The sequence below is a fragment of the Pteropus vampyrus genome, unplaced genomic scaffold (assembly GCF_000151845.1).
Source record: "Pteropus vampyrus isolate Shadow unplaced genomic scaffold, Pvam_2.0 Scaffold11, whole genome shotgun sequence".
Taxonomy (NCBI): Eukaryota; Metazoa; Chordata; class Mammalia; order Chiroptera; family Pteropodidae; genus Pteropus; species Pteropus vampyrus.
This window is the reverse complement of record NW_011888792.1, coordinates 1157086-1168897: the sequence shown is the minus strand read 5'-3', so window position 1 is coordinate 1168897 and position 11812 is coordinate 1157086.

The window sequence follows — 11812 nt, the reverse complement described above, 5'->3', positions numbered from 1 at the left end:
AAGCTGCCTGTGATATTACCACAAGGAAAAGGCTCCGTTTGCAAGTTCTTTTCATCAGGTAAGAGGTAGATCTTCTCTGTTAATTGATAATTCTTACGCACCTCTTTGTCCAACACATGATCCACACTTCAATTCGACCTAACACCCACGGATAGCTCTTCGGTGCCTGAGAACAGTCAGGGTGAAGAAGGAGAATAAGATAAGTAGGGCTTCAAACTGGATTCAGAGGAGAGAAGCAGAAGGAAGCCGAAGGTTAGGTTAATGTTGAAGAAGCAGTGACACCCTGAATGGATAACAGTTTGGCTGGCTGACAGCAAGAGCCCCAGGCTGCCCACATCTGTCTGGGCCACTAGACTGGAAGCTTTTTGAGGTCGAGAATGGTGTCTCATTCCTGATGGCATCCCAGAATCTGGCACAACCCTTTACATATCATCAGACCTCAGTTGTGGTTGTATTTAATAGAAATCAGCATGGGCATGGGGGCTACTTACAAAAGACACTGCGTTGTCCACCTGTGCTGATTTGGAATGTAAGAAAGCCAGAATGACCACCTGGTATTAACCACCACCAATTCCTTACCTGATCCCCTAATCATACAGGTTTTCAGAAATGTGGCTCTATCTGAACACGCTGACTTGGTTCCGTGATCAGTGGGTGGTCAGCTATTCTCTGAGGACGGAAAGGTGCCTGCCCTAAGCACAGACTGGATAGGCAGCTCCAGGGCCTGCCCCTACCCAGAACGTCTCAATGACCGCCCATTGCCTCCTAAGGCATCATACACATTTATCTCTTGTTGACAATCATCTGGCCAAAAAAGGCTTAGGAGTTGGGAATGGACTTTCTCATCCAAGCATTTCAAACTCAGTTGCCCTTATCCCATGGGCGAGGACCTTGGAAATAAGGCCAGGAGGTCCAGCCACACACTGGGCTCTTCCCCTCCTGGGAAACGATGCCAACAGGGGACTTTTTAGGTGGCCTTTTGCTGATTGGCAATACAAGCTCGACATTTTTACAGGGGTAAAATGTAGTTTTGAGAAATAGGGGTTTCTTTCATTTTTAAAAAAGAATAAATAACTTTATTCTTGTCTGGAAGATATTTGTATCCATTTCACTTTCATCTCAAGCCCTGAGAATTTTCAGGCAGCTCCTTCCTCAATGGGGCCTCATCAGAGATGTGGATAAAGACACACTTTGCTTGCATCCCAACCTTAACGAGCCCCGGGGTGAGTTCCCAGGGCTGTGCACAGTGAGGGGAGTCAGCTTATGAGCGCATCTGTGTTTGGGCGCTCAGGGACAGTCAGGAGAAGTATGCGCACCCAAATACTGATGGTGGTATCTCTGGGAGGTGGACTGGTAGGTGGTGTTTATTTCTTCTTTATATTTTTCTGTAATTGATAGGATTTGGGGGCAATAAACATGGATTATTTTATAACCAGGAAAATTATACAGCCATTTAAAGAAAGGCCAGTGATGCAGCGCTCAATCACGTCCTCCTAACACATCTTAAGCTTAGGGAAGCCCACTGTCCCATCCTGTTCCGTCTTGCCCTCTGGGACTGCTTACAGTGCACTTATTGTCAGTGACCTTCCACATTCAAGTCTCATCCCTCTACAGAGCACTCCTGACAAGCCCCTGATGATATTTCTCCCTCTCAGCAAGCCCTTAGGCTGAAACTACCTCATATTCTTATACTGATCTCTTTATAATTTTTATAATTCATTTTAATGTTTCTGTGTAATTGATTTTGAAATACTCAAGTCATATGAAGTAATTCTCCTTGTAAAAATAAAATTACCTCTGGTCTTGTCTCCCGCCCTTCCTAGGGTTAAGTCACTGTTATCAATCAATGTGTTTCCTTACAGATTTTTTTGTTATGTACATACTTAAATGTGCCTACAGATACTATAGAGCCATGCGTTTTCATTTGCTTTCTTTTCTATTTTCATAAACAGTATCGTATTTTTAGGCTCTCCAATTTTCTTCGTTTGCTCAATAATACATTTTAAAGATCTATCCATTCTATCTCTTTTTCAATGCTGCATAGTATTCTAAAGTATATTTAGTAAATCTCCTTTGTTGAATATTTAGATTATTTCCAACTTTTCATTATTATAAGCAATGAGCACCTTGGGCATGCCTCCTTATGTGTTAAGGATGAGTATTTCTTGAGGATAGTTACTGAGAAGTGAAATTGCTGGGTCAGATGGTGTGTGAATTCTTCTTTTAGTAGATACTACCAGATTGCTCTCCAAAGTGGTTGTACTAATTTATATATATTTCCACTGGGATTGTGTGAGCTTACCTGCTCTCCCACACCCTTGCCAAATCTGAATAGTATCAAAGTTTAATTATTGCTAATCTGATGTGTAAGTTCTTATTCAAAATTTCTGCTGATTACCAGCGAGACTGAGCAAATTTTCTTAAGATTAGTTGAGCTTTATCGTATGTAAATTGCCTATTCATATTTTTTCTTTTTTTTTTTTGTGGGGAGAGAGAGTTTGTACAGCCTCCTTATGGGTTCTAGATAATAATCCTTTGTCATTTATATGCATTGCAAAGAACTTCCCTCAGACTTTGCCTTGTTTTTTAACTTCGTGAATGGCGCCTTTTGTACAGAAGTTTTTTTGTTTAAATAGATCCAAATTTATTCATCATTTCTTCTATGTATTAGTTTATTGACTCAACAATATTTATTGATTTCCATTGTATATTTGTCTTTATTGTGCCTGCTCCACCTTGCTAATCTCAGAGTGCACGTGGAGCATAGACCTGGGGCGACTGCCTGGCCCGTCACTGTCCTAGCACATGTCCTTTAAATGTACTGAAACCAACTCCAGTGACTGGCACCAATGCTTTTCTTGCTACAGAATTATGAAAAATCGACTCTTGTTGCAAAGAAGTGGGCCTTTGGCTGGGGCTTAAAGTAATTTATGGTTATACACATTTGTCTTTTTAAGGTCTTAGTTATCTTTAACTGTCCATTCCAGAAAATCAGTCTTACTACTAGAAAACCAAGCACACAAAGAGTCTAGGAAAAAGAGAAAAAAATAGAAGGAAAAAAAAAAAAGCATTTTACTTTCCATCCATGCAAGTCAGTCAATCAGTCAGTCAGTCAACACATATTTATTAAATGTCTATGTGTCAGGTACTTGGCTATGAGTTTAGGACACAATGAAACAAATATCTCTGCCCTTGTAGAACTAACATTCTAGGTACACACTCCTCTTATTGGTTGCAGTGGATTGGTATCAACCCCCCTTGGAGAGAATCTGGGACGTCTCTCTCTGGTCACTCCTACCTTACTTCTGTTCTTAGTCTATTGGCTATTTTCTCTTTTGCCCAGGATCCCAGCTCTCAGGGATCATTTCAATTGTTTGCTTTTTTACCCTCAATGGGGCAAAATGTTCAGAGAAGCTTTAGTTTCTTCAGGTGCTTCCAAGCAAAACCACCAAAGGCAAGCAAACCTTTTCATTATTACTGGCCTCTCTGCGCCATCCTCTCCCCCTTCGATCTATCCTAAACCGAGCAGCAAGAGAGCCTTTTAAAACCTAAGTTAGATCCTGTCTCTCAGCTCACATTCTACCCAGTATGCCCCAGTTTCCTCTCTGACTTCACCACTTATTCCTGTCACTCTGTTCGCATTCTTCTAGCCACAGCTGCCACCTCACTGCTCCCTGAACATCCCAGTCATGAGCCCACCTCTAAGCTTTGCACTTGCTTTTCCCTCATTTCTCCCTGATATCTGCAGGACTTGCTCTCTCACTCCTCTTGACTTTGTTCAAGTGCCACTCTCTCAGTGAGACAGTCCTAATTACTGTGCTGGGTTAAATGCGTTCACCAAAATGATGTGTCGAAGTCCTAACCTTCACTATCTGTGAATGTGACCTTATCTGGAAATAGGGTCTTCCCAGATGTAATCAGGTAAAGAGGAGGTCACACTGGGTTAGGGTAGGCCTTAAATCCAGTGATTGGTGTCCTTATAAGAAGAGGGAAATTTAGATACAACCCATAGGAAGGAAGGGCATGTGACAATGGGGTTAGAGACTGGACAAGCCAAGGAAGGCCGAGGACTACTGCCAGCCACTCACAGCTGGACGAGGCAAGGAAGGATTCTTCTCTCGAGTTTTCAGGGGGAGTGTGGCCTTTTTGACACCTTGATTTTATACTTCTAGCTTCCAGAACAGTGAGAAAATACATTTCTGTCGTTTTAAGCCACGCTGTGTGTCATACATACTGTTACCGCAGCCTTAGGAAATGAACACAGGATTGAAAATAGAAAATGCCCCAATCTTGGTATTCCCTACCCACTTTCCTGATTTATTCTATGCGTAGCATTCATAATTTTAAACATACTATTTTATTTATTTATTTATTTATTTAGCTTTTGACTGTAGCCCCTCTGTAGAATGCAACTTTCACGAGCTGAGATACCGAATCCTGAATGTCTAGAGTAGTGCTTGGCATATGACGGACAGACACTCAATAAATATTGGTTGAATGAATGGACAGATGAGGATATATCTCCGCTTTTAGCATAACTCTGATGGGTAGAATGCTAACGGATTCATTGTCACTTTTCTCTGCCTTACCAAAGACCTCTTCTGTTATCTTGGTTTTATGAGGACAAGGCACCAGAAGGAAACTGAGTAAGTGCTCAGCTTCCAGGGTGGGGTGGCAGATGGAGAGAAACCCCACCCTGTCATAAATATAAAATTGGTTTTTTTTTTTAAGGCCTGTATGATTCAGAGTACGAATTTGAGATGGATTTGTGGATATCAGAATAAAGACATCACATGTGTGGAAACCTCCAGGCTAGTCATTAGAACTGCGTCTTTAAATATATCTTGATACTATTTTTAGCTCTTACATCTGAAGATAAAGTTGAAGTCATTTGTATTTTCAACATAAATTTAGAGAGCCCTGAGATGCCAATGGAGTCACCAACACTGCAATGGGCCACACTACCTGCCAGGTGAGGAAGTGCATTTATTTCTGCCTTTGCCTTTGCTGGGGTTTCCTACCACTTATCTTTTTTCCACAAGGCTTTCAGAATGTTCTGAGAAAAGAGATAAAAAGATTTAAAAAGAAAAGAACTTTGTTTTTTGACTTCAATGTTCTCTAGCGCTATCTAGATAGACACTGCTCCTATCTAACAATAGGTACTTGGGGCTGCAGCAATGCAAAGAAATACTAAGCTGTGGTTATAGATAGCAGATCTATATATACTAATCCAGGAAGAGGTAATAGAAAAGCACATTCAAAAGAATATGTATTCTCTGACTCCATTTCGTAGGAAAAACAACCCTGAGTCAGAGAGAGAGAGAGAGAGAGAGAGAGAGAGAGAGAGAGAGAGAGAGAGAGAGAGAGAGTGTGTGTGTGTGTGTGTGTGTGTGTGTGTGTGTGTACACACGCATGCGCATATGCATAAAACCACCTACAAGGATAAATGGCAAACTGTGGCAATGTCATTGTGGGGATTTTCAGGGTAGGGGGAGAAATAAATCACAGTGGATATTTACTTATTGTTGAAAACATTTCTATATTATTTGAATGCTTTTAATAAGAATATGTTACTCTATAATTAGAAAAAATAGAGATAATTTAAAAATATTTTCTGCAGCTTTGGATAGTCACTTTTTTGGCAATGCCCAGGACCTAGGAACAGCAACTGGTCCCTTGGGAGACTCCAACCTGATCTCGAACTTGTCCATTCTCATACCTTCTGTAGTTTCACAGAATATGAATAAAAGGATATATTATTGTTAGAGACATTACAGTAATATTTTGTAGTATCGTATAGTCTACAAAAAGGTGTTTCCTTTTCAGGAATGAATTGCAATTATTCAATTTGCAATATAGTCCGGAGAGGTAGGGGCTAACATCTCCATTTTGTTTATCAGATAAGGAAACATGCTCTGAGAGGCTGAATAATTTGTCCTGTGTTATCTTGTATACTTGGGATCTCTGCCCTGTTAACAGTCAATTTACCTTTCTCAGAAACTTGTCTGGGCCCATAATAATTCTATTTGTCCCATGTTGCTAGCTCCCGAAACAGGAGTAGAAACTCGGCCCAGGCTAAGCCAATCAGATGTTCTTTCCCAGAAAATTGAATTTGGGACTGATATTCACAATACACCATAGGCGTTCAGAACAGGCCTCTCCAAAATGTGTCATTTTGGCATGCGAATTATTTTGAGCTGAAAGCAATCGAGACACTGCAGACTCAGGAGAAACTTTTACTTCTCCCTTAAAAAATTTAAACTAGGGTGGGGGACTTGCCCATAATAAGAGTTGTGCCAGAAATAACTTTTTATGACCTATCTATGGGACAGGGAAAACTTCTAACTATTGAACATCTGTTCTTCTTATCCTCCTGCAGTGACCCTTCTTCCCTCTGAAGCCCCGAGTTTCCAGAATGCCATAGAACCTCATTTTCCCTTTCCGTCTTTGAACCTCTCAGGTATGTGAGGTTCCCATGTGTATGTACGTATTAAATTTGGTTATTTTCTCTTGTTAATGTCTCATGTCAATTTAATGATTAGACCAGCTAAAAGAACCTAGGAGGGCAAAGGAAAGTTTCCTCCTCCTTCGCAACACACGTGGCTGGACCTATGTGTGAGTTGTGAGGCAGCCATCTCCTGCCTGCCTCCTGGGCAGGTGTTAGTGAAGCCGGCCCAGAGAGAGGCAGTGAGGAAAAGCGAAGGTGAGCCTGCTCTTTCTTGTCGGCTCCTGCCTCGCTTCCTTCCTGAGGCAAAGCCGCAGTCCCACTCTGGGATCTCACAAGACGCCCCCATATCTCTATCTTGCTTGAGCTTGGCTCCACTTACTTGAAATCAAGGAGTCCCAAGACTCTGAGCCAGGAAGTGACAGAACCAGAGCTCAAACCCGAATCGCCCATTGCATAAGTCATTCACTCTCCATTAGGCCCTGCGTGCCTTGCGCTGTTCCCTCCACCACTGGAGTAACATCTCCATTCACAAATGCTGTCACTAAGCCTTAAGGCGCTCAAAGCATCTAGTGAGGGTGGCGTGGATGTGGGAGAGGAGAACTGCTACTATAACACAGCTGTGGAAGACTCCGGCAACAGATGTGCTGCTCAAATCGGATTTATTTGGCTGTAAACACCACAATTTTTGATGTGTAGGTATGAGAAGTACACCTTCCTTTCATGTAAACAGCAACACTAGGCTATATTATCACCTCCTCATACCTTGAGGGATTCATGAGAGTTGTTTCTTGTTGTTCATTAATAATTACCCACAAACATATCCATCACCATATGCAAGTTTCACAGGTCTGCCTGTTGGGGGATCACAGGTGTGTGATAGGAAAATGAAAGGAAGAAAAGGTATTGTTTCTAAGACACGTCTCTTCTTTCTCCAAATTCAGATTTGGTCTTAATGGAAACCTAAAAAGCATAGTGTGGTAGACTGACAGCTTCAATACTCCCAATCCTTCCTCCCTTCCTGTATCCATATCCTTCACCGGGTAATTTTGTAGCACCCTTCCCTTTGATTCTGGGCCAGGTTATGTGGCTGACTTTAGCTAATGGGTGTTGGCAAATGCCAGGTCAACTGAGGCTTGAAAAAAGTGTTTGTGTCTTTCCATTCACCCACTTACTTGGCTGCAGTCACTATGAGAACAGGCCCAAGCCAACCTAGGATGATCTAGGGAATCAGAGGTGAGTGACTTCAGTCAAAGCCATCCTGGATCAGCCAACATGCAGCTGAGTCCCAGGTGAACCATGTAAACTCAGCTGAGACCAGAACTGCCCATGTGAGTGCAGCCTAAATCACCTACCTGCAGTCTCTGAGCTACATAAATGCTTATTGTTGTATGCCCACTGAGGTTTTGCAGTTGTTTGTTATGCAGTATTATTGTGGCAATATATAACTGATTTGTAGGACAAAAGCTATATCTGCATAGGTGACTGTGATACACTCCTAGGCCAATTATCTGGTTAACTTTTAAAACAGTTTAGGTGGCCCTCCGAAAACATCAGATGTAAAAGTAATCCCCTATACACCTCACTTCAACTCACCATCATTGCTCAAGAAAGAGAAACTGCTAAATCCCCACTTTTCTCTGATACTGTGTGCAGCAGAAGCTGGCTTTGTGGTTGAGTTCTGTTCACCTCCCAAGAGCTCCGTTAGCTTTTTTTAAACTCCAGTTTCAAAGAATGCCAAATGGCTGCCCTCTCACAAAGGAAAGAAAAAAATTGCATGATGAAGAGTTCACACTTATGTGATGAAAACCGAATATACATTTTTGGGTTGATAAAGAGTTCTCTTGAGGACATGATTATTGAGACAGTCCTGCTCAGCCTCAGATTGGCCATGGCCACTCTCCCAGCTGTCCCACAGTGACCAGTTGGAGGCCCCGCCAATCCTGCCAGGTCTGGTTATGTGCAGAGTGGACAGTGTAGCTGCCCACAGAGGGCAGCTGTGGAGAGCAAGGGGGAGGTAAAGGAATAGGGAGGAAGGGAGTGGAAGAGCAATTCTCCCAGTGAGCACACTTTGCCAGGTCCCCGGGGCAGGGATCCTAACCCAGACTAGATATCACGCCAGTCCTGAAGAGAGGGATGCCTGGAGCCTGGCAAGTTCTGCTGCCCAGAGGGATGTTCCTGACTTTATAATGATGTCTCCGGCTTGAAAGGAGACCCTAGAAGAGTTAGAGAAGACTCACAGGAAGAGGTTTTGCATGGAACAAGAGAGAAAAGAGTTGGTAAGGGGCACCAGACTCCATCTCACACGCATCTAGTCCTGGTTTTGAACTCCACGGACTGAGCCTGAAGGCAGTGAGGTGCACACCCTCCAAGCAAGCTGAGAGGGCCTCTGGGAGCTGGTGCCCACTGCAAGGCTCAAGCCTGAGCCCACTGAGACATGTAGCTCTAGGCCAGTGGTTTCTCGGAGCTGTAATTTCCCAAATTAGTAAGTTTTAAAAAAGAAGTAAGGGGGTGGGAGGGAAACTTACATAGGGTAGTCAACTTCAATTTTGTCAAATGACAGATTAACCAAAAACCAAACCCCAAACCTTATCATTTCTGTCATACCTTTTCTATAACAGAACTTTTTGACCCCAAATAAGTGATAAAAGCATAATCTCAGTGTAATGAATGGTCTTTGCTCCCAAATGAATTAGTACTTTCACACCATCATATGTATACATATTATTATGATTACAATTATATAGTTTTATATATAGTTATATATATATATATAATTATCCTTATTTTTCTTTTTTACTTGTGAAAACTTCATCATGATGAGTCACTACTCTTGCCTTCCCTCTCGGCTAGGTGTATATTCCTGCAGGACAAGCATTGAAAGCTATTTCACGGGCTCGTGGAAGATCCAGAAGACAGACTGACTCCAAAGGAAATCTGAACTCTGTGTGGTGGTGGGTGAAGAGGCGAGGGGCATGGGCAAGAGGAAATGATGAAAACTCCACTCGCTGCCATGAAGAAGCGGGATGGTTTGAGACGCACCCCACCCAGATGCTTGCCTGAAACAGTCTAAAACAGCCCACACGTTCCCCTTTTTCTCCCACCTACTCCCCAGTTTTCTCTTATCCATCTCCCTACTTCTTCCTGCTCCTGCTGGCACAATGATTCACAGAGTGGTACTTATACTAAATATGTTAAGTTATTTTTAAAAAAATCCTCCACTATCTTGGTCTTTGCTTTTAAAATTCAATTATTAAAAAGAATGTAAAACTTGTACGGAGAGGATAAGCCAAAATTATTTTCTGTGGTTGCAAAGCATGCAACTTCTATTCATCATCTTTATGCTTCTGTTATATCAGTGGAGTGTGGTCCTAATCCCGGCATGGCTACTGCATACATACACAAAATAATTTCGCTTCTGAAGCGATTACAGCTCTGTTCTTATAAATAGATGGGGGAAGTTGAAAATGCTAATGGCGAGATAATGAGAATAGATTGAGACTCTCTCCAGTATTTGCAGGTGTTGAAACGTGAACAATACCATCGTCTAAATGTAAAGAAACCACTAAATAACTTCCACCCCAAATTACTGAGACTAAGTGTGTAAAACTGGGGGAAAACTGCTCCAAAGTAGAGCTGGAGACGGTCTGGATCTGGTGCGCTTGTGGAAAGCAAGTCAGCATACCTGGATCTGGCATCCAGTGAGCAGTCTGGATGGAGTCTGGTTAAAACCAAAAAAGCCCTCCCATCTCAGCACCTCTGAGGGCTCCATTTAACACAGCTCTCGGGGTTGAAATCATAGGAGGAAAACATCTCTTTATTTTTCCTTTCTTTAAAAAAATTTTTTTTAAGGTCAGAATTAACATCAAATCTTCACTTTGTTTAAAAATGGAAATAGTTCAAGTCTTTTTACTAACAACCTTAATTAAGAGATTGTAATTGGCAGTTTTCCCGCTCCCACACAAGCCTAGTTTGTCCTGTTTTAAAACCCTCATGTGCTTCTCTGGAGGCCAGGAGGCATGAAATGCAGGTGACTTGTTAATGCTGTTTTCCTATTAGTATCTCAGGGTAGCACAAGATGTGAAGCAGACAGCTGCACGTGCAGGTCTCGGGTAAGATCGAGAAGCCTGTGGTTGGGTTGGTGCTGGTGGGAGGGGCTGCAATGCTGGGCTGTTTGAGATGAGATCTTGGTTAGGAGACATGTAGCAATTTATAGTAAATGCTAAAACATTCCTGGAAATGGAACGGGATGAAAAAAATTGTATTTACCAGAACTCTTTCCAGGAAGAGAATTGAAAGGAACCATTTCATGAGTTGCTTAAGGATAAGCACTGAGACTGCTATGGGGCTGGTTCAAGTAAAAGTCATACAGGGTTTTTGTTTTTCTGAGCAGAAGATGCAAGTTGGGGTCAGAGCTGAATTGTTTAGACCAACAGAAGAGAGGTAGAATGCTGTCACCAGGAAGCCTTTGTATTGACTCTTCTGACACATGGAGCTCTAATTCAGCCTATTCTCTAAATAGATGCTGAATAAATCTTTCACTGGTTTGAAGAGATTTCAAACTGTTCAGGATACCCACAGGCCTGAGATGGCCTTGCATGAGGCTCCGTGTTGGTAGGGAGAAAGCAGAGCCTGCTATTCACTGGAATAGCTACTAATTCATGGCCAGGGTGTGTGGGGAGGGATTTGGCTGTGCTAGGTCAAAATGAGCTACAGAACACACTATTCTAGGGCACAGGACAGCAGATCAAAGTCACGTGTCAGTGACCAGACAACATGGGCCTGAGAACTGTCCTCCTTTTACAGGGGAGAAATCTCCCCAGTTCTCTAATCTATATGAATGGGCCCCCAGCAGCTTCTCCAAGACTGTGCTATTTGTGTTAGTTCAAGCAGATTATAATTGTATTAATCAGGGTTCTCCAGTGAAAAAGAACAAAATAGGAGATAGAAAGATAGATATAGAGATAGAGATAGATAGAGATAGAGATAGATATCAGTATCAATATTGATATAGATAAGAATTCTTATAGGAACTGGCTCATGTAACTGAAGGCTAAGAAGTCTCATGATCTGCTGCCTACAAGCTGGACAACCAGGAAAGCTGGTGGTTTAATTTAGTCTAAGTCCAAAAGCCTGAAAACCAGGAGTAACGATGTCTATGGGCAGGAGGAGATAGATGTCCCAGCCCACGCAGATGGAGAAAATTCACCCTTCCTCTGCCTTTTCATTCTACTCAGGCCCTCAATGAATTGGAAGATGCCCACTTGCATTGGTAAGGGAGATCTTCTTTACTCAGTCTACCCATTCAAATGCTAATCTCCTCCAGAAATACCCTCACAGACACACCCAGAAATGTTTACCAGCTAT